Genomic DNA, 26,434 nt, shown 5'->3' on the forward strand with positions numbered 1-26,434 from the left:
TCCATGTTTTAAAGAAGGTGAAAGCAGGGAATACAGATGGGGAAAGGACTTGTCCAGAATAACACGATGAATTGATTGCAGAGCTGGAGACCGGAATTCATACCTTCTGATTCCAAGCTGATTTCCTTTTCCACATTTGTTGAATATAGAAATGGTATTTGTTGAGTGTTTACTGCATATGAGGCCCCGGGCTAAGAGCCTTTTCATAAATTATCTAATTTAATCCAACAACACCCCTATGAGAGCGCCCCTCTTGAGAGCAGGGCATCTTGCCTTGCATTTCTATTTCCCACCGCCCCAAGCACAGGTCTTGGGCACCTAGGTTGGCAGGCAATAGAAACTTGGCAGTGTTCAAGTCCTGGGAAAGGGTAAAGGAAGGAGAAGGCGGGGCCTCCCGGAAGGTCCCGCCCTTCGTCTTAGGCCCCGCCCTAGGACGCTGACGACACTATCTGGCCCCGCCCCTCATTGTCAGTCCCGGGGAGTCCGAGGAGGCGCCGGCCGCCGGGAGCCCATCGCGGAGCTTTCGGCCGGCGGGAGCGCGGGCCAGAGCTACCAAGGTGAGGGGGAGGCGGCGGGACCCTTCACCGCCCGCGGCCTCAGGGCGGGAGCGGGGTGGGAGCGTGGCATGGGCGGCTGGGGCGTGCGGGGGCAGAGGAGGGCAGCCGGAGGGGTCCGGACACCCGGGGCAGAACGCGCGGGCGCTCCTGAGGGGAGGTGGGGGCGGGGGGAATCCAGGTTGCCTCGGGTGTGTGTGGGGGGGGGGGGCGGGGGGAAGAGGGAAGAGTTTGAGCGGATTTTGGAGGAAGAGATCCGGGGAGAGATCCTGAAAGGAGATCTTTTGGGTCGAGACCTTGAGATTTTTTTGGAGTTGGGGGAAGAGAATTTGAGGAGATTTTTCTTTCGGCGGGGGGAGGGAAGGTTCTGAGGAGACTTCTTGGTGGGAGAGAGACTCTGAAGAGAGATGTTTGTCGGGGGGCAGGGGAGCAGAGGAGACATTTTCGTGGGGGTAGAGCTTGAAGAAGACTTTTTGGAGTCGTGTCTGGGGTTTGGGGGGCGGGCGTGCGAGGTGCAGGCAAGCGCGGCGCGGGGCGAGCCGGGGAGCGCGGGCCCGGCGGGGCAGGGAGCGGCGCGGCCGGGGCGGGGGGCCCGGGCGCCGGGGGAGGGGGCTGCGCGGGGCCAGGCGGGCACCGGGGGAGGAAGGAAGTGATCATACAGGAAGAGCCCGGGAGGTCCCGAGGAGGAGGAGGAGGAGGAAGAGGGAGGTTTGGAAGCGCGTCGGGTCGGCGTGCGGGATCCCGGCTGCGAGGCTGCGGGGCTGCGAGGCTGCGGGGGCGGCGCGAGCCGGGGCGGGGGGGGTCCCACCGCCTCCGCAGCTGTCGGCCGCGCCGGCCCGTGTCCGGGACGATGCTGGTCTTGCATCCAGACCGCTGGGCCGGGAAGGAATTCGAGGCATTCGCTTTGTTTAAGTTGCCAGTAGACAGTCCTTAGGACTAATTAATGGTGGAATCTGCAGGGGACGCGGGCGAACCGGCCCGGGGGCCGCCCCCCGCCTGCCGGCCGCTGTGAACTTTTCCGCAGCGCGCGTGGCCCGCCTCCCTGCGCACCCCAGCCCCCGCCTCGGCCCGGGCGGGGAAGGAGCCATGGCTTCCCCAAGCGCTGGAATGAAGTGCGGTTCTGGGGGCCGGTGGCCTCTGGCTGCGGAGGCTGCTGTCTTCAGGGAATCCGGCGTCCGGGAGCGGCCGAGTTGGGGTTCGGAGCACTGTTTAGAGCTCCCTGAGGTGCCTGCGGTTTCTGTTAATAACCTTGGAGGAGGCTCTGCAAGCCGAGAAAGACCATCTTGCTTTGGAGCATCTGTTTCTGCATCGCGTCAGCCCCTTTCCTAACACTGCAAAGCTTGTTGTGGCTTGTTTCGGAAATGCCGAGGCCTGTGCTCACACTTAAGGGTGGGAGGGGGAGAGAATCGGCATCCCCGAAAGAAACTGCAGTGTGATCTCCAGTAGGCCCAGAGTGCTTGCAGATTCTCCCTTGTACTTTCACTGACTTGAATGACCTTGGGGAAAGGATTGTGCTTCTGACTCCTGGTGTCTTATCTGTCCACTGAGGAGAAAATACTCTCAGGACTTCCCTGCCTTTTGGGGGTATTTTGAGGGGTGGGGTTTGTTCAGGGTATTTATTTCTTCTACCAACTGCCGCAGCTCTTTTCTAAGGAGCTGAGCTTGTGAAGGCTGGAGAGTTCAGATTACCTAGTAAAATTCTACTACCTCAGGGAGGGGTTTGGATTTTAGGAGATTTCCTTTCTGAGAATCCATACAGTACATTTCAGATTACTTTCATCACTTGTTTGCAGCATTGATGGCATTCAAGTAGTTAAATTGAATAACCCCCATCGAAAATTCTCTTGTCAGAAATAATTATTTTGCTTAGAATTCCCCTTGGGGCAGATTAAGGTTTTGCTCAATTTACTCAGAAGAATTTTCCATGTTTCTAAAATTAAATCACTTTTCTAAACATAGTAACTGAAGTTCAAAAAACTGGAAATAGTGGGATGAGAAGGGAGGGATTTGGAGTGTAGACAAGGCAGCAAGTACAGGTTCATTGTTGACTTGTGATTGATAAAATAACTTGGTTTATGAATTAGCCTTTCTTGATTATTAGATATTTTCTTAGTCTTAAATAATTTAAGACCAAGAAAGGGAACTAGTAATTGTTGAGTTTCTTTGTGCCCAATAATTGTGCTTAGGTGGCTTATGTTTCATATATTCTTCCCAACAATGCTATGAAGTGGTAGTTTTACAATATGCAAATTGAGGGTCAGAACTGACAACATATTTTACAAGTGCGCGAATTGAGAGTCAGAACGGAAAAGTGACCATACCAAGTTCACATGTAGAGTTAGTAAGAGGTAGAGCTGGAATTCAAACCCAAGTCTCTTTCTAAGATCCATGGTTATTTCTAATATACATGCTGCCTTGGGAACAAGGAGACCTAGTTCCTAGCCTTTGATTCAGCTGCTAAGCCCCCGTGGACCCTAGAATAAGTAAATTAAGTTTATTCTCCAAAAATATTTCCTTTTTTTCTTTCAGCAATGTTGTCAGTATGCTGTTGGGGTGCTCCAGTATTTGTGATAGACAAATTAATAAGGCTTTTGTGATGTTATGTCCTATTTGCAGTAGGCGCTTAATAATTTTTTGCTTATGATGGAAGCATTTGTATTGAAATATTGAGTACCTGAGTGATCATAGATTTTATTTATGTAATGGCAGATGTTGGATAGCTAATGGCCATTGTTAAAGTGACATTGATGATCAGAAACGGAACCATTTCTCATGTAACATTGCATTTTGGGACAAAGTTGGCTTAGAGCAAAGCACACTACAAGTAGAACCCAGATAATTCAAGCTGAAAGATTTGGTATAAACTTTGATGTACATAATAGGTGTTCAGTAAATATTTGCTGAATGACTGAATGTATGAATTTCTTTTTTTTTTTTTTTTTGGTTCATTTTTTAGTGTGGTAAAATACATAACATAAAAATCATTTTAACCACATTTTTAAGTGTACAATTCTGTGACATTAAGTACGTTGACAATGCTGTGTTACTTTCGCCACTATTTCCAGAAAATTTTCATTATCCCAAACAGAAACTCATACCCATTAACCAATTCCCTCATTTCCTCCTCTCCCCTGCTCCTGATAACCACTATTCTGCATTTTGTCTCTATGAATTTGCATGTTCTAAGTATTTCATATGAAAGAAATCATACAATATTTATCCTCCTGTGTCTGGCTTACTTCACTAAACATGATGTCTTCAGGGTTCATCTGTGTTTTAGCATGTATCAGTACTTCATTTCCTTTTAGTTTTCCACGTTTAGTTTATCCATTCATCTGTTGATAGACACTTGGGGTGCCTCCATCTTTTGGCTAGTGTGAACAATGCTGCAGTGACCACTGTTGTATAAATATCTGAATGAGTCCCTGTTTTCAGTTATTTTGGATATATACCTAGAAGTGGGATTGCTGGGTTATATAGTAGCTCTATTTAACTTTCTGAGGAACTATCAAACTGTTTTCCACAGTGGCTGTATCATTTTACATTCCCATCAACAGTGAACGAGAGTTCCTATTTCTCTGTATTCTCACCAACACTTATTTTATTTTCCCTTTTTTTTTTTTTTTTAAATAACAGCCATCCTAGTGGGTGTGAAGTTATCTCATTATAGTTTTGATTTGCATTTCTCTCATGGCTGATGATGTTAAGCATATTTCATGTGCTTATTGGCCATTTGTAAATCTTTTCAAGTCCCTGACAGTTTTTCAGTTGGGTTGTTTGTCTTTCAGTTGTTGAGTTGTAGCCATTCTTTATATATTCTGGATATTTAAACACTTCAGAAATATGATTTGCAACTGTTTTCACCCGTTCTCTAGGTTGTCTATTAACTTTCTTGATCATGTCCTTTGATGCACAAAAATTTGTAATTTTGATGAAGTCCATCTATTTTTTTGTTGCTGTTGCTTGTGCTTTTAGTGTAAAATCTAAGAATCCATTGCCTAATACAAGGTCCTGAAGATATTTCCCCTGTATTTTCTTGTGAGAGTTTTGTTAGTTTTAGCTCTTATATTTGGGTCCTAGATCCATTTTTAATTTTTGTATATGGTGAGAGGTTGGGGTCCAAATTAATTCTTTTGCATGTGGATTTCCAGTTATCCCAGCACCGTTTGTGGAAGGGACTATTCTTTCCCCATTTAGTAGACTTGAGCCCTTGTCAGAAATCCACTGATCATAGATGGGGCATGAATTCTTTTTTTTTTTGTAAGTCAGCTTTATTGAAGCTTTAATATGTATGCAGTAAAGTTCAATTTTAAGTGTACAGTTTGATAAGTTTTGACAAATGTGTAATCGCAACCATTACCGTCATTCTTTTAATTTGTTGTGTTATTGTTTAGGAATTGGCTAGCAGATTGGTCCTTGGGGATAATGTTACGAACTTTTTTTACTCAGATTCATTGCTGGTAAGGTCAGAGTAAATACTAGAGAGTCCAAGGTGCCAACTTGGTAGAAATAGGGTAACCTTAGGTATTTAATGGTTAGGTCACTGAGAAGAGCAGAAAGCTAGAGATGGAGATGCTTGTCAGGTCAGGAGAAGGATGGATATATTTGGAAGGAACCAGGTTTTAGTTAGTTCTAGGATAGGGACACATTGTGGGGAAAAATTACTCAAAAATTTATTAAGGAGTTGAACTTTTAATTTTTGTTTCTGTTCTGAAATGGTAGCTCCTAAAATATAAAACTTAACATCTTTGACTATACCTAAGAAATGCGTAACACGTTGTGGTTGTTCAAATCAGTCTTAAGGGTGGGGATGCTATAAAGTGAAGGCCTTGGCCCTTCCACCTATGACAACATCTGTAGTGTTGATGTGTTAATCTCTGACTTGTTTTAGCTAATATTCCACAAAGGGAATACATTAGAAATTGTGGCTTGCTGAGATGACATAAGATTACTTTTCTTCTTTTCATAATTTTTCAAGTCATTGAACCTGTCCCCCAAGTCTCTGTCCTAGAAAATGCTTGCAATCTCTCTGCCACTGAGCTCCTAGAAGCCCCAGAAGTCCCATTTATATTTCTTAGTCTTTCTTGTTCCTCTTTAACACTCTAATATTGACTGCTTTATCATCCCCCTCTCCCACCCATGAATTGGTTTGAGAATGGAAACTCTTCTTACATCAACCATTGGCCTTCCATTTACCACTAGAAAGTAATGATTAAATTAAAATATTCTCCAGATGACTAGCTCAATATTTTGGGTGACTATAGGGAGACAACAACAACCTTATGAGGTAGTCATTATCCTCATTTTATAGATTCGGGAGCTGAGCTCAGAGCAGTTATTTGCCAGAGCTAGTGAGGATTGAGGATTTCATTTAAGCTCAGGTATGATTGATAACTGAATTTTGGGATCTTTCTATTGCATTACACTCTGGTGTGTTTGGGGATGGGGGCAAGGGAAGAGATTGAAAATGCCATATTAAAGTATAAGCCACATGTAACAAGCATTGCAAACCTTGTCTTCATCTTTTCCTTTTTGTAATTTCTAGAGAATAGTTCCTTATCCTCAGGTATTTACAGCTAATCCTTGATCGCATAACTCCCTTTCCTAACCTAGTATTTATTTTTTATAGACATGGAACTTTGTATTAACTGGCTGTTTGACTTACCCCTTCTTCTATTTTGTCTGCATGAAAGTTTCCATCAAGTTAGCTTGTCATTCAAGACCTGCCATATATATATGTGCCCATCTATTCCCCTTTTATCTTGACAGAGCAATATTTTTAAAAAATATTATTAAAAACACGCATAAAACTTTAACAAATTGTTGAAACTTTTAAATGAAGTATGTAATATATTTTTAGAAAAATGCACATAAGAATACAATTTGATGTTTTTTGCAAATGGGATACACCCAGATAACCATCACCCTGATTAAGAAACGGCATTACCGGTGACTGGAATCCCCCCATCATGTACCCTTCCAGTTCCTGCTTCCCTTCCACCTCAGAGGGTATTCACCATCCTGACTTTTAACAGCGAAGATTAGTTTTCCTGTTTTGTACTTTCGTAAAAGTGGAATTACATAGTATATATTCTTTGGTGTCTGACTCCTTTTATTCAACATTATATTTGTGATTGTGTAGAAACTTTTAATGGTTTCTCTTTGTGCTTGAAATAAATTCCAAAGTCAAGCTCTATAATGCCTTGTATAACTTGGCCCCTGTCTGTTTCTCCAGCTTCATCTTATGCCAATCTCATTGTCCATTATGCTTCAGTCACACTAGCTTATTTGTGTATGTGTGTGTGTGTGTGTGTGTGTGTTTTCTATCTCAGGGCCTTTGCACATGTGGTTCTCACTTCTTTGAACACGCTTCCCCTGCTTTTTGCATGGCTGCCTCTATTAAGCCTCTTTCCCTCATCATCCTGTGTCTTTAGGCCTTTCCCGTTATTCTTTATTACTGGCTTCTGTTGCCTCCCTTCATAGTACCTATTAATTTATAATGATATGTCTGCTTGCATGATTGTTATCCATCTGGATATCCACTGGACTCTACAAGAACAGGAAACACGTATGTTTTGTTCACCAGTGTTTACCCAGCACCTAACAGCATCTGACATGTAGTAGGGATTTAATAAATATTTAATGCCTTCATCCCAGTTGATCACCTTTATTCCCATTATCTTCTATCCTTTTCTTCTCTCTCTCACTTTTTTTTTTTAAAAATTGTGGTAACACGCACACACACACACATATATATAACATAAAATTTCCCATTTTACCATTTGCAAGCATACATTTCAGTGGTGTTAATTACATTCACAGTGTCTCTAATGCTTTTTACTATTTAATTATTTTCCATCCTTCCAGACTCAGCTCAAGTTCTCCCTTTTCTTTGAAGTCTGTCCTGACTTTTTACAATAACAAATCTCATTTCTTCAAAATTTGCTCATTTATTGCTGATACTCCTCATGTTCTTGGTTTGCCACACTAGCATTTATCTCCCTAGTGGGATGAAAAAGCTCTTTTCTTAAAAATCTTGTAACTTGTTAGGCAGTATCCCTCATATTCTTGGTTAATCTTACTGGTTTGTATCTTTACCTAATTTGATCAGAAGCTTCGTGATTGGAAGCTAAATTTGTTTTAAGCCAGCATTCTTCTTAGTGCCTTTCGCTGAGCTTTGCATATGGTAGGACCTAAGTAAAGTTTTGTTGATTGATCGTAATGATGCTTATGCATAAGGTAACAATTTTGCTTTTTTAGGCTTGTCAACATGGATTCTTTCTACTAGGATTCTGCTTAGTGCTTTCTCTAATCCAAAGACATACACTGCTTCAGGTGATACAGCGATTATTAGGATGTGAAAGTATAGGAGTTCAATCTTCATGCCACAAAACTGTTCACAGATAGTGCTTTGGAACCTGTCATTGGCAAAGAACTAACTGTACAGTGCCTTCTTGGGAACGTGCTTAATCAGTACTTGTTTAATGCTCTCAGATTGGAGTTACTGACTGAAACAAGATATGATGTCGTACCTCATTTGAATTATTCTATTGAATAACATTTTATTTTGATGTCAACCATGAAATTTTTAAGCCAGCTAAATCTGTTTAAAGCTTCTTTTTTTGACCTGCCAGTAAGCTCTCACAAAGTTATTCTTCTGCCTAATATTAAAGGCAGAAGAATGTGTGTATGTATTTTGTATATGTACTAACTTTATACTATCTTAAATACAGATTTAAGTTAGTGATTAAGATGCTTTAACTTAATATATGTTTCACAAATGAATAATAAATGTCTTTTTTTTAAGAGGTGCCTACTGTGTACTTTAAAGCAGTGATTATTTTGACTTTTCTGATGGAATTATAACAGAAGATTGTGTTATAATTTAGTAATTTTTTATGGAAGCATTGAAACAGAGGTACTTGAAGTTTCTAAGACATTGTAGTAATTATACTAACTTTCATAATCTTCTCTTACTGTTACCTTTCTTTAACAATTTAGAAAATGTGAGAAGAGACAAATAGTAAGCTATAGGAAATTTATTACAAAAAGTAGTTTTCAGTGTGGGTTACAAAGTTAGTACATAATCAATCCAGTTCTCCTACACTTCATACATTCAAGAGTAGAATTATTCATAACATTGGCTCCAAGGCATCATGAGATCTTGGAGTACTTTTCTGAATCATTAAATTTTATTCAAGTAAAGCCTGCATTAAATGTGATTTATTGTATTCTGATTCTTTGAGAATGGCTGTCCATTCTCATTATTCTCATTCTTTGACCATTTTGGTTAAAAAACACTTTTATCTTTCTAGGGTTATTTAAAGCTATAACGTTCCAGTTCTGTAGCCTTAAATCTCTGCAGTGAGGGTGATTAATTTAACATACAGAAACGCTTAGCACATAATGCCTGGTTCACAGTAAATATTAGCCATTATTTCAGTTTAACCTTTGTATTTTTGTTTATTCAAACGATAGAGAAAAAATTCCTTTTTTATTATTATTTTGAAATTTGGAATGATTTAGTCTCAAATCAGATAATATTCTTTTTACACTGGCAGATTAGAAGAATCTCAAAGAGTTTTTTAAAACTGAATTTTAACTTCTCTAATACTTAATGAAGCTAAGTATTAGTGATTAGTGTGATTTCCTTTATAGCCCATCTGTTTTTCTTGAATAGCTCATTCTTAGCCCAAATACTGATTATAATTGGTACTTGGGAGAGAGGATTTCTGGATGCTTTAGGCAGCCCTTCTTCTTCATTTAAAAAGAGACCCTGCAACTGAGAATTGAGACTATTTGGAGATAAAATATGAGAATATTTCAAACCATTATAATTTTAGAAAATTATTTTAAATTAAATATTGTCTGTTTATACAGTTTTGGGATGGAGATATTACTATGGTCAGCTTTTTACTTTTGATTATTCCAAGTACAGCTCTCAAGTGATTATTATAACATTAGCTATAGTAGTTATATATCAGCTACTATCCTAAGCATTTTAAATGCGCTAACTCATTTACACCTTCATTCAACAAATATTCATTGAGTGCCTGCCACATGTTAGGCAATAATCTCATTTACTCCATACCACACACCATGAAGTAGGTATATTGTTTATTATTTTAGCCCTGTTTTACAGATGAGGTCACAGAGAAGCTGAGTATCCTGTTCATATGTCACAAAGTTGTTGAGTGTCAGAATTGGGATTTTTTTTTAGAATATTGGATTGAATTACTTCTATGCCGGATTTTTAACTTTGAGAGGAACCTTTACCACCTTCCATTACTAAAACTTTCCCATCTCTCAATAGAAACGTACATCCATTGTGCATTAACTCCCCATGCCTCCTGCCTCCCGCCTCTGGCAACTTGTACCGTAACTTCTGCCTATATGAGTTTACATATTCTCCCCTGTTTTCTTGGTAGTTACCATAGGGCTTAAATGTAACATCCTAAATCAGTAGCCATCTAATTTACTTTGTTACCAACTTAACTTCAGTAGTAAACCCAAACTGTTCCTATACCCCTCCATCCTCCTACTTTTATGTAGTTCTTATCACAAATTAATGTTTATACATTGAGTCCCAAACCACTGATTTATCATTACATTTTATGCATTTGCCTTTTAGACCCTGTAGGAAGTAAAAAGTGGAGTTTCAGACCAAAAATACCATAGTACTGGCATTTTATATTTACCCATGTTGTTACCCTCACTGGAGATCTTCATTTCTTCATGGAGTTTTGGTCTATTTTCCATTGTCCTCTCCTTTCAATCTGCACAACTCTCTTTAACATCTCTTGTAGGGCTGGTTTAGTGGTGACGAACTCCTTCAGCTTTTGTTTATCTGGGGATGTCTCAATCTTCTTTTCATTTTAGAAAGAGTTTTGCCAGATATAGAATTTTCTGTTGGCAGTTTTTTGTTTGTTTTTTGCTTTCAGCACTATAAATATGTCATCCCACTGCATTCTAGCCTCCATGGTTTCTGATGAGAATTTGACACTTAATCTTATTGATTCTCCCTTGTATGTGATGTGTTGCTTCTCCTTTGTGGGTTTCAAAATTCTCTCTTTACTTTGGCATTTGACAGTTTGATTATAATATGGTGCTATGTGGGTCTATTAGGGTTTATCCTTTTGAAGCATTGAGCATCTTGGATATGTATATTCATGTCTTTCATTAGATATGGGAAATTTTCAGCCATTTCTTTGAATATTCTATCTGCTCCTTTTTCTCTTTCTTTTTTTTCTGGGACCCCCACAATGCATATATTAATATGCTTGATGGTATATACCACAGGTTCCTCAGGCTCTGTTCACTTTTCTGCGTTCTTTCTCCCTTTTGCTCTTCTGACTCGAAGATTTTAATTGTCCTGTCAAGTTAACTGTTTTTTTCTTGTGCCAGCTCCAAACAGTTCCCTCTAGGAAATTTTTAATTTCTGTTTTGTGGTCTTTAGCTCTATTAGGTTCGTTTCCATAATTTACATCTTTCAGCTGTTATTCTCTTTTGTGTTCATCTGTTGTTTTCTTAATTTCCTTTAGTTCTTTGTCCCTATTTTCTGTTAGTTCTCTGAGCATATTTAGCTCTATATTTTTCAGTTTCTTGCCTGGCATGTCCCCAGAGTGGTCCTCTTTATCAATGATTTCTGATTCCTTAATTTTCTCTTTTGTCTAGGCCATTGCTTCCTGTTTCTTTGTATGCTTTGTAACCTTTTGTTGAAATGTGGGCATTTTGATATTTTAATGTGCTGTCGCTGGAATATAGATGCTGAGGTGTCTGTTCCATAAGCTTGTATGCAGCAGTGTTATGACAACTTTTTTGAATGCCAGGAGCTAACAAAAAAAAAAGAAGAAAAAAAGGAAACACCTTTCCCAGTCTTTGCAGATTGACCTGTCTAAGAGTTCTCCTTCAGGGCTTATCCATACAATGAATTTGGATATCTTGAAGTCAAAGAGTAGCAGACACCCTGATCCTTTCTGTGCATGTGTCTTGTTTTGGACATCTTCATGTAGCCCTAGGAATTCCGCTGTTTTCCTGGTTCTGATTGTCCCCAGTTCCCTAGGAAGCCGTTACCTCATGGTCCCAGGCACTGCACTTTAAGTCCTATAGCCAGCAATCCCTTGTCCCAGGCAGTACAGCATGTCTGCTTACTTACAGTTTTCTGTAGGAGAGATCTGTGAACTAACTTGTACACAAAGGACAAGTTCTGGGACGGTGAGTTCCTGTGCCACCACCAGACAAGATTGGGCCAGACATATGTGCTCCTAGTATGTATCTGAGGGTTCTCTGCTCTCTCCCTTGCTGGGACCAGGATCCAGCACTGGGAGTGCAGTATGGTTTCACACTGAGCCGGTGGGGATGAAGGTGGGGGTGGACAGCCAGGGCTCCGGGAAATCCTATCATTTGTAAGTAGCCTCTTTATTTGGTGCTCACCCTGTTACTGCAGTCTTTTAACTGTTTTCTAGAACTTTGAAAATGATATTTCTCCCATTTCTTCTGGTTGTTCAAAGCTGTGGGGGTTGGAGCCCTGATGTGTCTCACTCCACCGTCTTGATCAAGCTGCTCTGTAGTTTTATGGTAATGTTTGAGGGTGATCTGTAAGGCAATATGACTACTTTAAAAAAATTTTAAAAAAATTACTTTTAGTTGTGGTAAAACATAGCATAAAAATCATTTTAAGCATGTTAAGGGGAAAATTCTTTGACATTAACTACATTGACAATACTGTGCAACTTTCACCACTGTATTTTGAGACTATTTTCATAATCCTAAATCAAAACTCATACTCATTTAGCAATAACTCCTCTTTCCCCCCTCCTGCCACCCCTGGTAACAGCTATTCTGCTTTCCATCTCTGAAATTGCTTATTCCAAATATTTCATATATGAGAAATCATACAATATTTGTCCTTTGTTTCTGGTTTATTTCACTCAACTCATGATGACTTCGAGGTTCATCCACATTGTAGCATGTACCAGCACTCCTTTTAATGGCTGACTAATATTCCATTGTATGGCTAAACCTCAGTTTTCTGTGAATGGATACTTGGGTTGCTTCTACCTTTTGGCTATTATGAGTAATATTGTGATGAACCTTGATGTACAAATATCTGTCCCGAGTCTCTGCTTTCATTTCTTTTAGGTGGATACCTAGAAGTGGAATTGCCGGGTTATATTTGAATTCTGTGTTTAATTTTCTGAGGAACTGCCAACTGTTTCCACAGTGGCTATACCATTTTACATTGCAACTAACAATATATGAGGGTTTCTGTTTCTACACTCAATACTTGTCATTTTCAGTTTTTTAGGTAATAGTTAGCCTTTTGGTTGTGAAGTTGTATCTAATTGTAGTTTTAATTTCCATTTTTCTAATGGCTAATCATGTTGAGCACCTTTTTGTGTGCTGTTTGGCCATGTAACTGTGTCTCTGGAGAACTGTCTATTCAAATCCTTGTCCCATATTCTAATTGAATTGTTTTTGTTGTTGGGTTGTAGCAATTCTTTATATTTTATTCTGGATATTAAACCCTTTTCAGATACGTGTTTTCCAAATATTTTCACCCATTTTGTAGGTTGTCTTTTTACTTTATGGGTAATGTTCTTTGATGCACAAAAGTTTTAGATTTTGAAGAAGTCCATTTTATCTATTTTTTCTTTTGTTGCATGTGTTTTTGGTATAAAATCTAAAATTCAATTGCCTACTACAGGTCCTGAAAATATTTTCCTATGTTTTTTTGTAAGATTTTTATAGTATTATCTCTTATATTTAGGTCACTGATCCATTTTGAATTAATTTTTGTGTATGGTGAGGAGTATTGGTATACATTCATTCTTTTTTGCATGTGGATTTGTAGTTGTCCCATTTGTTGAAGAGGCTATTGTTTACCCGTTGAATGGATTTTGGTCGAAATCAACTGGCCAAAAATGTGTGGATTTAATTCTGGGCTCTCAATTTTATTCCATTGTTCTATATATCTGTCCTTATGCTAACACCACAGTTTTGATTACTGTAGCTTTGTAGTAAGTTTTGAAATTGATGTGAGTCCTCTGACTTTGTTTTTCTTTTTAGACATTACTTTGGATATTTAGGGCCCCTTGCAGTTAGTTCCCTATCAATTTGAGGATCAGCTTTTCCATTTCTGTAAAAAAGGCTGCTGGAATTTTTATTAGGAATGCATTGAATTTGTAGATCACTTTAAGCAGTATTGACGTCTCAGTAACATTGTCTTCCAGTCCATGAACACGGGAGGTCTCTCCATATATTTAGGTCTTTAAATTTTTCAGCAGTTTTTCAGTTTTCAATATACAAGTCTTTCATCTCCTTGTTTAAAGTTATTCCTAGGTATTTATTCTTCTGGATGCTATTGTAAATTGAGCTGTTTTCTTGATTTCCTTTTCTGATTGTTCATTATTGGTTATGGGAACCTAACTGGCTTCTGTGTGCTTATATTGCAGACTGCAACTTGGCTGATTTTACTATTAGTTCTAGTAGCTTTCTTGTGTATTTGGATTTTCTATAAATAGGAGCATGTCATCTCTGAATAGACATAATTTGACTTCTCTCTTTCCAATTTGGATGCCTTTTATTTATTTGAGCTTGCCTGATTGCTTTGGCCTGAACTTTCAGTATAGTGTCGTATAACAGTGGTGAGCATCTTTGTCTTCTTTCTTATCTTAGTGGAAAAACTTTTGGTTTTTGAGCGTAGAGTATGATATTTGCTGTCAGTTTTTCATATATACCCTTTATCTTGTTGATAAAGTTCCCTTCTATTCCTAGTTTTCTTGGTGTTTTATCACAAAAGGGTGTTGGATTTTGTCAAATGCCTTTCCTTTGTCAATTGAGATGATCATACGATTTTTCTCTTTCATTTTGTTAATGTGGTGTATTACATTGATTGCTTTTTCTTATGTTGAACCATCCTTGCATTCTTAGAATAAATCCCACTTAGTTATGGTGTATACTCCTTTTAATATACTGTTGGATTTGGTTTGCTAGTATTTTGTTGGGGATTTTTCATCTATATCCATAAGGGATTGTGCCAGTTTGAATGTATTGTGTCCCCCAAATGCCGTTATCTTTGATGTAATCTTGTGTGGGCAGACATTATCAGTGTTGATTAGATTGTAATTCTTTGAGTGTTTCTTTGGAATGTGCCCCACCCAGCTGTAGGTGATGACTCTGATTGGATAATTTCCATGGAGGTGTTGCTCCACTCATTCGGGGTGGGTCTAAGTTGATCAGTGTAGCCATAAAAATGAGCTGACATAACAGAAGGAACTCAGTGCAGTTGTGAATGATGTTTTGAAGAGGAGGTACAGCCAAGAGGGACACTTTGAAGAAAGCACAGGAGCTGCAGATGAGAGACAGTTTGAAGATGGCCATTGAAAGCAGACTCTTGCTCCAGAGAAGCTGAGAGAGGACAAATATCCCAAGTGCAACTAAGAGTGACATTTTGGAGGCACTGCAGCCTAGAGAGGAATGTCCTGGGAGAAAGCCATTTAGAAACCAGAAGTTTGGAGCAGATGCCAGCCACGAGCCTTCCCAGGTAACAGAGGTTTTCAGGACACCATTGGCCATCCTCCAGTGAAGGTACCCCGATTGCTGATGTGTTACCTTGGACATTTTATGGCCTTAAGACTGTAACTTTGTAACCAAATAAACCCCCTTTTATAAAAGCCAATCTGTTTCTGGTGTTTTGCATCCAGCAGCATTAGCAAACTAGAACAGGGATATTTGTCTTTCTTGTCTTTGTCTTTGTCTGACTTTGGCATTAGGATACTATTGTCTTCATAGACCAAGTTAGGAAATAATTGCTCCTCTACTATTGTTTTGGAAGAGTTTGAGGAGGATTGGTTTTAAATCTTCTTTAAATGTTTGTTGGAATTCAAGTTTGTAGAAACCATCTGGTCCTGGACTTTTCTCTGTTGGGATGTTTTTAATTACTGACTCAGTGTCTTTACTTGTTGTAAGTTATGAGATTTTCTGTTTCTTCTTGTGTCATATTAGGTAATTGGTATGCTTTTATGAATTTGGCCATATCATCTAGGTTTTCTAATTTGTTGGCATATAATTATTCATAGTACCCTCTTATAATCCTTTTTAATTCTATAAGGTCAGTAGTAATGCTGCTTCTTTCATTCCTGATCTTAGTTTTGTGTCCTCTCACTCTGTTTCATGCAGCTAAAGGTTTGTTGATTTTTTGATCTTTTCAAAAAAGCACCTTTTGGTTTTGCTGATTCTTTTTGTTGTTTTTCTATTCTCTATTTCATTCATCTCTACTCTAATTTTTATTATTGCCTTCCTTCTAGTAACTTTGGATTTAGTTGGTTCTTCTTGTTCTAGCTTCTTTATGTGTAAAGTTAGTTTATTGATTTGTGCTCTTCTTTTTTAACGTAAGCATTTAGAGTTATACATTTTCCCTCTGCACTGCCTTTCCTGATCCCAGAAGTTTTGGTATGGTGTGTTATTTTTGTTTGTCTCAAGATATTTCCTACTTTCCCTTGTGATTTCTTCTTTGACTCATTGGTTGTTTAATAGTGTGTTGTTTAATTACTACATATTTGTAAATTTTTCAGTTTTTCTTCTGTTAATGATTTGTAGCTTTATTCCATTGTAGTCTAAGAAGATACTTTATATGATTTCAGTATTTTAAAATTTATTAAGATTTAATTTGTGGTATAACATATGATCTCTCCTGGAATATGTTCTATGTGCACTTGAGAATAATGTGTATTCTGCTGTTATTGGGTGGTTTTTTTTGATGTATGTCCATGAGGTCTAATTGGTTAATAGTGTTTTCCCAGACCTTAATTTCCTTATTGTTCTTCTGCTTAGATATTCTGTCAATTATTGAAAGTGGTTTATTGAAGTCTCCAAGTATTATTGTAGAACTATCTATTTCTTCCTTTAATTCTGTCAATTTTTGCTTCTTATATTTTGGGGCTGTGTTTTGAGGAGGATATATGCTTATAATCAGTATATCCTCTTGCACATTGAACCTTTTATTAATATATAATATCTTTCTTTGTCTTTTGTATTCTTTTTTTTTTTTTCTTTCTTTTTTTTGACTTAAAGACTATTTTTTCTGAAAGTAGTATAACCACTCTGGTCTCTTTTGATAATTGTTTGTATGGGATATCTCTTTTCTGCCCTTTTCCTTTCAATCTCTTTGTTTTTGTACCCAAAGTGAGTCTCTTGGAGACAGCATATAAATGAATAATGCTTTTTCATCCAATGTGCCGTCTTTGCTTTTTAATAGGGAGGTTTAACCCATTGACATTTAAAGTAATAACTGAGAAGAAACAAGTTACTTCTGCCATTTAGGTATTTTCTTTCTGCATGTTTTATAGTTTTTTGTTCCTCGTTTACTCCATTACTGCCTTTTTGTAATTAGTTGCTTTTTTGTAGTATATCATTTTAATTCCCCTCTTCAATTTTCTCTCTCTTTTTTTTTTTTTTTAGATACTACTTTAGATATTTGTAATCACAATGAACATATTAAACTAGTAGCAGTCTGGTTGCATTAGTACCAACTTTGTTTCAGTAGTGGGCCGGTTTATATATATTATGTCCCCCAGAAAAAGCCATATTCTTGAATGCAGTCTTATGGGGCAGATTGATTAATTTTTTTGATTAGGGTGTGGCTTCTTGATTGGATGTTTCCATGGAGATTTGACACTGCCCATTCAGAGTAGATCTTGATTAGTTTACTGGAGTCCTTTAAACAGAGTTGACACAGGTCCTGATGCTGACCCAGAGTTTGCTCTGGAGAAGCTAAGAGAGGAAAAAACACCCCAAGAGTGGCTGAGAGACGCCTGGGAGCTGATGTTTAGAGGTGCTTGGAGACGTTTGGAGATGCCATCCCAGAGTTTGCTCCAGAGAAGCTGAGACAAGCCCAGAGACATTTTGGAGAATGCCATTTTGAAATGCAACCCAGAAACAAAGGAACAGCAGATGCCAGCCATGTGCCTTCCCAGCTAACAGGTGTTGCAGATGCCATCGGCCATTCTTCAGTGAAGGTATCCTCTTGTTGATGCCTCAATTTGGATACTTATGGTCATAGAACTGTAAATTTGTAGCCAAATAAACCCCCTTTATAAAAGCCAATCCATTTCTGGTATTTTGTGTAATGGCAGCAATAGCAAACAGGAGCAAGTAGTATAGAAATTCACTATTCCTATGTATTTCTGTCCCTCCCGCTTTATATTGTTTTCGTCTCGGCTGGCATCTTTATACATTGAATGCCCATTAACATGGACTTATAATGTTATTTTACATATCTGCCTGTTAAGTCATATAGAAGGGAAGAAGCAGTTACAAATCAAAAGTACAATAATACAGGATTTTATATTTACTTATGTAGTTACCTTTACCAATGTTCTTTATTTCTTCTTTTGGCTTTGAGTTACTGTCTAATGTCCTTTTATTTCAGCCTGAAGGACCTCATTATTGATTCTTTAGGTCAGGTCTTCTAGTAATGAACTCTTTAAACTTTTGGTTATCTTTAAATGTCTTAATTTCTCTTTAATTTTTGAAAGATAATTTTGCTGGATATAGAATTCTTGGTTGACAGTCTTTTTTAAAGGCTTTTAAATATGCCATTCCACTGTTTTCTGGCCTCCATGGTTTCTGGAGAAAATCCACTGTTACTCTTCTTTGGTATCCCTTGTACATGATAGGTTGATTCTCTTGCTGCTTTCACAGTCCTTTATTTGTCTTTGGATTTTGGCAATTTTGCTGCAATATGCCTTTGTGTCTTTCAGATTTGGGAAGTTTTTGGCCGTTGTTTCTTCAAACACTTTTTCTGTCCCTTTCTCTCTCTCTTGTCCTTCTGGAACTCCAGTGATGCATGTTTTGGTACTCTTCATGGTATCTCACAGGTCCCTCAGGCTCTGTTCATTTTTCTTCATTATGTTTTTTTTTCTGCTCTTTGCACTGGATAATTTCTATTGTCTTATCTTCAAGGTGGCTGATCCTTTCTTCTGGCTGTTCAAATTTGCTGTTGAATATGTCTATGAGTTTTTCATTTGTTACTGTACGTGCAGTTCCAAAATTTGTTTGTGGTTTCCTTTTTTGTAATTTTCTTCTCTTTATTTTATTCAGAGGTTTTCCTAATTCCTTTTAGTTCTTTGTATATGGACTCCTTTAGCTCATTAAATCAACATGCTTAGATGGTTGATTTAAAATCTTTGACTAATAGTTCCAGTGTATGAGCTTCCTCAGGGATGGTTTCTTGCAAATTCTTTTTTCCTGTGAATAGGCCATTATTTCCTGTTTATTTGTGTGTTTTATCATTTTTATCTCTTTGGTCTGAGAATTATGTTTTGAGACTGGAAATATAGTTCTCCCATTACTCTGGGATTGCTAGGGCATTTTGTTGTTGTTGTTGTAGGGAGCTGATCAAAAGTTGTGATCAGTGATCCACTCATACCCCCAGTATCCTGGATTTTAGAGGACTGGGTTCTTATAGCCCACCCTTGTATAAGGATCCTGGCCCTTATGGTACAGTCCCTGCTGCTGCCTGCCATGCAACCACTGCATAGAGGGTGGAGTTTACTGATATTTACTGCAGTTTACCATCCTCTTCTTCCAGCTCTTTCTGGATGCTGCCCAGTATTCCTCTAGACTTAGAGTTCCAAAATAGGTTATTGAGATAGTTCCTACCAATTCAACTGGTATTTTGGTGGAGGAATTGATTCCTGGATTTTCCTACTCTGACATCTTCCCACAATCCTCAATATGACTGATTTTTTTTTTATTAAATTCAGTTTTATTGAAATACATTCACACACCATACAGTCATCCATGATATACAATCCACTGTCCATAGTATGATAACATAGTTATGCGTTCATCACCACAATCTATCTCTGAACATTTTCCTTACATCAGAAAGAACCAGAACAAGAATAAAAAATAAAAGTGAAAAAAGAACACCCAAATCATCCCCCCATCCCACCCCATTTGTCCTTTAGTTTTTATCCCCATTCCTCCACTCATCCATACACTAGATAAAGAGGGTGTGATCCACAAGGTCTTCACAATCACGCTGTCTTTAGGTCAGGTCTTCTAGTAATGAACTCTTTAAACTTTTGGTTATCTTTAAATGTCTTAATTTCTCTTTAATTTTTGAAAGATAATTTTGCTGGATATAGAATTCTTGGTTGACAGTCTTTTTTAAAGGCTTTTAAATATGCCATTCCACTGTTTTCTGGCCTCCATGGTTTATGGAGAAAATCCACTGTTACTCTTCTTTGGTATCCCTTGTACATGATAGGTTGATTCTCTTGCTGCTTTCACAGTCCTTTATTTTTCTTTGGATTTTGGCAATTTTGCTGCAATATGCCTTTGTGTCTTTCAGATTTGGGAAGTTTTTGGCCGTTGTTTCTTCAAACACTTTTTCTGTCCCTTTCTCTCTCTCTTGTCCTTCTGGAACTCCAGTGATGCATGTTTTGGTACTCTTCATGGTCTCTCACAGGTCCCTCAGGCTCTGTTCATTTTTCTTCATTATGTTTTTTTTTCTGCTCTTTGCACTGGATAATTTCTATTGTCTTATCTTCAAGGTGGCTGATCCTTTCTTCTGGCTGTTCAAATTTGCTGTTGAATATGTCTATGAGTTTTTCATTTGTTACTGTATGTGCAGTTCCAAAATTTGTTTGTGGTTTCCTTTTTTGTAATTTTCTTCTCTTTATTTTATTCAGAGGTTTTCCTAATTCCTTTTAGTTCTTTGTATATGGACTCCTTTAGCTCATTAAATCAACATGCTTAGATGGTTGATTTAAAATCTTTGACTAATAGTTCCAGTGTATGAGCTTCCTCAGGGATGGTTTCTTGCAAATTCTTTTTTCCTGTGAATAGGCCATTATTTCCTGTTTATTTGTGTGTTTTATCATTTTTATCTCTTTGGTCTGAGAATTATGTTTTGAGACTGGAAATATAGTTCTCCCATTACTCTGGGATTGCCAGGGCATTTTGTTGTTGTTGTTGTAGGGAGCTGATCAAAAGTTGTGATCAGTGATCCAATCATACCCCCAGTATCCTGGATTTTAGAGGACTGGGTTCTTATAGCCCACCCTTGTATAAGGATCCTGGCCCTTATGGTACAGTCCCTGCTGCTGCCTGCCATGCAACCACTGCATAGAGGGTGGAGTTCACTGATATTTACTGCAGTTTACCATCCTCTTCTTCCAGCTCTTTCTGGATGCTGCCCAGTATTCCTCTAGACTTAGAGTTCCAAAATAGGTTATTGAGATAGTTCCTACCAATTCAACTGGTATTTTGGTGGAGGAATTGATTCCTCGATTTTCCTACTCTGACATCTTCCCACAATCCTCAATATGACTGATTTTTTTTTTATTAAATTCAGTTTTATTGAAATACATTCACACACCATACAGTCATCCATGATATACAATCCACTGTCCATAGTATGATAACATAGTTATGCGTTCATCACCACAATCTATCTCTGAACATTTTCCTTACATCAGAAAGAACCAGAACAAGAATAAAAAATAAAAGTGAAAAAAGAACACCCAAATCATCCCCCCATCCCACCCCATTTGTCCTTTAGTTTTTATCCCCATTCCTCCACTCATCCATACACTAGATAAAGAGGGTGTGATCCACAAGGTCTTCACAATCACGCTGTCACCCCTTGTAATCTACATTATTATATAATTGTCTTCAGGATTCCAGACTGCTGGGTTGGAGTTTGGTAGTTTCAGGTATTTACTTCTAGCTATTCCAATACATTAAAGCCTAAGAGGTGTTATCTATATAGTGCATAAGAATGTCCACCAGAGTGACCTCTCGACTCCATTTGGAATCTCTCAGCCACTGAAACTATTTCGTCTCATTTTGCATCCCCCTTTTGGTCAAGAAGATACTCTCAGTCCCACAATGCCGGGTCCACATTCATCCCTGGGAGTCATACTCTGCGTTGCCAGAGAGATTTACACCCCTGGGAGTCGGGTCCCACGTAGTGGGGAAGGCAGCGAGTTCACCTGTTGAGATGGCTCAGTTAGAGAGAGAGAGGGCCACATCTGAGCAACAAAGAGGTACTCAGGGGGAGACTCTTAGGCACCATTGCATACAACTTTAGACTCTCCTTTGTGGTAATGAGCTTCATAAGGGCAAGTCCCATGCTCGAGGGCTCAGCACAATTATGACTGATTTTTTAAAAAAATTGTAATGCAGTTTTATTGAGAGATAGGCACACACCATGTAATCCATCCAAAGTATACAATCAGTGGCTCACAGTATCACCATATAGTTGTACATTCATCGCCACAATCCGTTTTAGAACATTTCCATTACTCCAAAATAAAGAAAAAAATAAAAAAGAACACCCAAACCATTTCATACCCCTTATGTCTCCCTATTATTTATATATTTTGTCTTTATTTTATTACTCATTTGCCCATACACTGGATGAAGGAAGTGTCAGTCACAAGATTTTCACAGTCACACAGTCACACGATAAAAGCTATACAGTTATACAATTATCATTAAGAAGCAAGTCTCCTGGACTGTAGTTTAACAGATTCAGATAATTCCTTCTAGCTATTTGAATACACTGGAAACTAAAAAGGAATATCTATGTAATACATAAGAAAAACCTCCAGAATGACCCCTCATCTCTATTTGAAATTTCTCAGCCACCGAAACTTTAGTTTCATTTCTTTTCCCCTTGTTAGTCAAGGCTTTCTCGATCTCACAATGCCAGGGCCAGGCTCATCCCCAGGAGTCATGTCCCATGTTGCCAGGGAGACTTACACTCCTGGGAGTCATGTCCCATGTAGGGGGGAGGATAGTGAGTTTATTTGCAGAGTTGGCTTAGAGAGGCCACATCTGAGCAACAAAAGAGGTTTTCTGGGGGTGACTCTTAGGCATATACTCAGAGGTAGGCTTAGCTTCTCGTTTGCAGGAATGAGTTTCTTAGGGGCAAGCCCCAAGATCAAGGGCTTGGCTTATTAAATTGGGAGTCCCTAATGCTTGAGAGAATATTTGTTCCCCACGTGGGGAAATTTAATACTTCCACATTTTTTTCCCAGTCCCTCAAGGGAACTTTGCAAATACTTTTTTATTTTCTGGCCCAAATACTCTCAAATGTATCAGGGAATTACGTTAACCTGTATAGAATAACAAGCTCTCATTCCCTATTCTAGGTTTCATGTAATTATGTTGTTTAAGTAAACTCACCCTACAGGTTAAATCAGACAGTGTGCTACAAAAAATTGAAATTTTGAATCAAATAAGCATTCTTCCTTTGGTGTCACACAGAAGCTGAAGTTTTAAAATGCAGAATATAACTATTTTTAAAAACAAATACCAGAAATTTACAAAAGGGGAAGTTGTGTATTTATTTTAATGAGACTTCCAAACTCTGAAATATTTGGTACACTTCTTTTGAATTTATCTTTAGAGCATATTGCACATTCTTAATCTCCATAAGTCTTCATTTTTCAGGAGTTAAGGTTAACTTTTGGAGACAGGTAAGTGTGGTGAATGGTCAACATTGTTTTTTGTCATAAATGAGATGTAGTTCTAATGGTGGTTACATTTTTTTGTGTGAGGCTTGCTTTTGAAAAGTCTACAAAAGGAGTTTCAGAAAGGTTCTGAGCATTAGCAGCATTGTTGGAAAAGATGCTTGCTTCCCAGGATGACTCTTGAATAGCAGCAGCTTTTTGGGCCTCCGTAAACAAAAATAGTTGCTTGAATGAATCTTGTTTAATTTATATTATGATTGAGTTGAAATTCTCTCTAGTGAAAGCATTAGCTTGTATTCATACCAACATGATTTTATTTATAGCGTTTTGTTCTGGTTTGTTAATGCTGCCATTTTGCAAAACACCAGAAAGGGATTGGCTTTAAAAAGGGGTTTTATTTGGTTACAAAGTTACAGTCTTAAGGCCATAAAGTGTCCCAGGTAAGGCATCAACAACAGGGTACCTTCGCTGAAGGATGGCTGATGGCTCCAAAAACCTCTGTTAGCTGGGAAGTCATGTGGCTGGTGTCTGCTTGCTCCCAGGATGCGTTTCAAAATGGCATTCTCCAAAAAGTCAGTGTCAGCTTCCAATGGCCGTCTTCAAAATGTGTCTCTCAGCTGCAGCTACTCTCCAGAATGTCATTCTCAGTTGCTCTGAGGTCCTGTCTGTGAACTCCTTTATACAACTCCAGTGATCCAATTAACACCCACCCTGAATGGGCGGGGTGACACTTCCATGGAAATTATCCAATCAAACATTGCATTCATAGTTGATTGAGTCACATCTCCATGGAAACAGTCAAAGGATTCCAGTCTAATCAACACTAATACATCTGCCCCCACAAAATTACATTAAAGATAATGGCGTTTTGGGGGGCATAATGCATCCAAAGTGGCACATGTGTAAACAAAGTTTTTTTTTTGTCTAGAAAAGAAAGTTAGAAAATAGGAAAAAAAGGAACATCTTTAGTCTGCTTACAGGCAAATCTGTATAGGAACAGGTACGAATTTAACTCTAATTAAGGGATAAAATTTATTTTTCTGACCGACTAACAAAGGCTTCATTTGTATAGGTTTTTTGCAGAAGCTGAAGAGTCAGAAAAATGGTGTAATCCACCTTGGTCTGACAGCATTATCCTGGTATCTAAACATAAAACATTGTCTAGCTTTATCTAGTTTTGAGTTTACTGGGAAAGGTAAATGATGAATAAGCAAGATAAATGAAGTAAGTTTTGGCTATTTAAACCCTGAAACAGCTTTATCACAAATGCTTTGGGAGGTATTTATTTGATTTAGGCCATCTTAGTGATTTTATCTTAACAGTGAATGAGCAGCTCATTTAAATTTAGTAATTGAAATTTTTCTAAGGATTCTTAGTCATCAAGGATTAATAAAAACCCTAACATTTATTGACCTCTATGTCAGTCACTGTATTTAAGGGTTTTATATGTATATATTTATTCTCTTAAACAGCCCTTTAGGGTAGATACTATTATTATCTTCATTTGGTTTGCTAATGCTGTCGTTATGCAAAATACCAGAAATGGATTGGCTTTTATAAAGGGGGTTTATTTGGCTACAAATTTATAGTTCTACAGCCATAAAAGTATCCAAACTAAGGCATCAACAAGAGGATACATTCACTGAAGAAAGGTGGATAGATCTGGAACATCTCTGTGAGCTGGGAAGGCACATGGCTGGCATCTGCTGTACCTTTGCTCCTGGGTTGCATTTCAAAATGGCATTCTCCAAAATGCCTCTGTGTTTCTTTTAGGTTAGCATCTGCAGATGTTCTTCTGTCTGCATCTCCAAGCATCTCTGAGTGTCTGTCAGTATCTCTTTTGGTTTCCAAGCATCTAACATCTGTGTGTTCTGGCTTAGCATATCCCGGGACATTTTCATCTCTCTGCTATATGTGAAGGCTCCCTTTAAGGGACTCCAGTAAACTAATCAAGACCTACCCTGAATTGGTGGGGTCAAATCTCTGTAGAAACATTCAATCAAGAGGTCACACCCTAATCAAAAAGTTTAACAAGTCTTCCCACAAAAGATTGCATTAAGGAGTATGGCTTTTTGGGGGACATAATATATCCAAACTAGCACATTCCACCCCCTGGACCCCAAAAAGACATATTGTTTCCAAATGCAGAAATACATTCATTTCATCACAATATCACAAAAGCCTAAATCCTTTCAAACAATAGGGAAGTACAAGATCCCTTCAAAATCATTTAGAGGTGTGGTCTCTCCTAAGGCAAAATTCCCCTCTAGCTGTGGACCTGTGAAACTAAGAACAAGTTGTCTGCTTTCAGTATACAAAGGAGGGACAGTCATAGGATAAACATTCTCATTGACTTAGGGAGAAACTGAGAGGAATAGGGGAGTCACTGGACCTAAACAGTTCTGGAAACCTGCAGGGCAAACTCCATTAGATTTCAAAGTCTGAGAGTCATTTATAGAATGTTGTTGTATCCCTGGGGCTTGAGAGAGCAGGAGTCCAATGCTTTCCAAGGGCCTTCGCGGCAGCCCTTTTCTCTCCAGACGCTGAGGTGATTGCTCCAACATATCCACACATTGTCCGCACATTGGGGAGACCACCTTCTTCTCGGTCCCACCCTCCATAAACAGCGGGGCGCCACCTGAATTCTGCCTCTCCAGGGCAAAGGCTCTCCCCTCTCCGAACAGTGGGGTGGTGGCCAGGCTCTCCCCAGTCCCGGGGAGTGTGCTCCACCTTCTCTAAGGCCTGGGGCAGCAGCACTCTTCTTGAACATTGAGGTAGAAGGCCCACCCTCTGCCTCTGGGGCAATTTCATCCTTTCCATGTGCTTGGGTTGCTGTGCTCCCCTTGCCTGAGATTTCTTGACTCCAGACCTCAATTTCCATGGTTCTGTCTTTGAAGAAATTTTTCTTTCAAATTGTTCCTTCTCCATCCCTTCCAGTCCAGACTGGCAGTGGCTCCATTTTTACAGATCTTGCAAAAAATTTGTTGGCTTGGCATGAAGTGCACAGGGGTCAAAATCGTCAGACAATAGGAGTTTCCACAGATCTTTTTTGGTTAATTCCATCTCCAATTCTGGCTTGTACTGAAATGGCTGTCGGGTTCCATGTTTGGTTAAATCCTCACATAGGGCACCATCCTCTGGGGTCTTACTTTCTGGAAGCCCAGAATTTTCCAGACCATCAGTTTTTGGTTTCTTTCTACCCAAGAGTTCAGTTCTTAGCTTATCTCTTTCTTCTCGCATTTTGCTATAGGCTATAAGGAGAAGCCAGGCTACATTTCCACATTTAGCTTGGAGAACTCTTCAGCTAAGTATTCCAGCTCATTACTTCCAAATTCTGCCTTCCATCCGACATCAAGAATCAATTTTGCCAAATTCTCTGCCACTTTATAA

The 26,434-nt window shown here is 38.8% G+C and overlaps 1 protein-coding gene across 2 annotated transcripts in view; it reads left to right on the plus strand.

Annotated features, from left to right (window-relative positions):
- The first annotated feature begins 476 nt into the window (after window positions 1–476).
- The window catches only part of LUZP1 (leucine zipper protein 1), a 158,386-nt gene continuing 132,428 nt past the window's right edge, over window positions 477–26,434 (plus strand). Inside the window, exons 1-2 of one of the 2 annotated variants that reach the window (XM_037828232.1) lie at window positions 503–557; window positions 24,818–24,871. The gene's annotated coding sequence lies outside the window, so the exon portion shown is untranslated. Of the gene's footprint in view, window positions 558–24,817; window positions 24,872–26,434 lie in introns of both variants that reach the window. The other variant, XM_037828231.1, reaches the window with a different exon arrangement.

This window comes from Choloepus didactylus, chromosome 2 (assembly GCF_015220235.1).
Source record: "Choloepus didactylus isolate mChoDid1 chromosome 2, mChoDid1.pri, whole genome shotgun sequence".
Taxonomy (NCBI): Eukaryota; Metazoa; Chordata; class Mammalia; order Pilosa; family Megalonychidae; genus Choloepus; species Choloepus didactylus.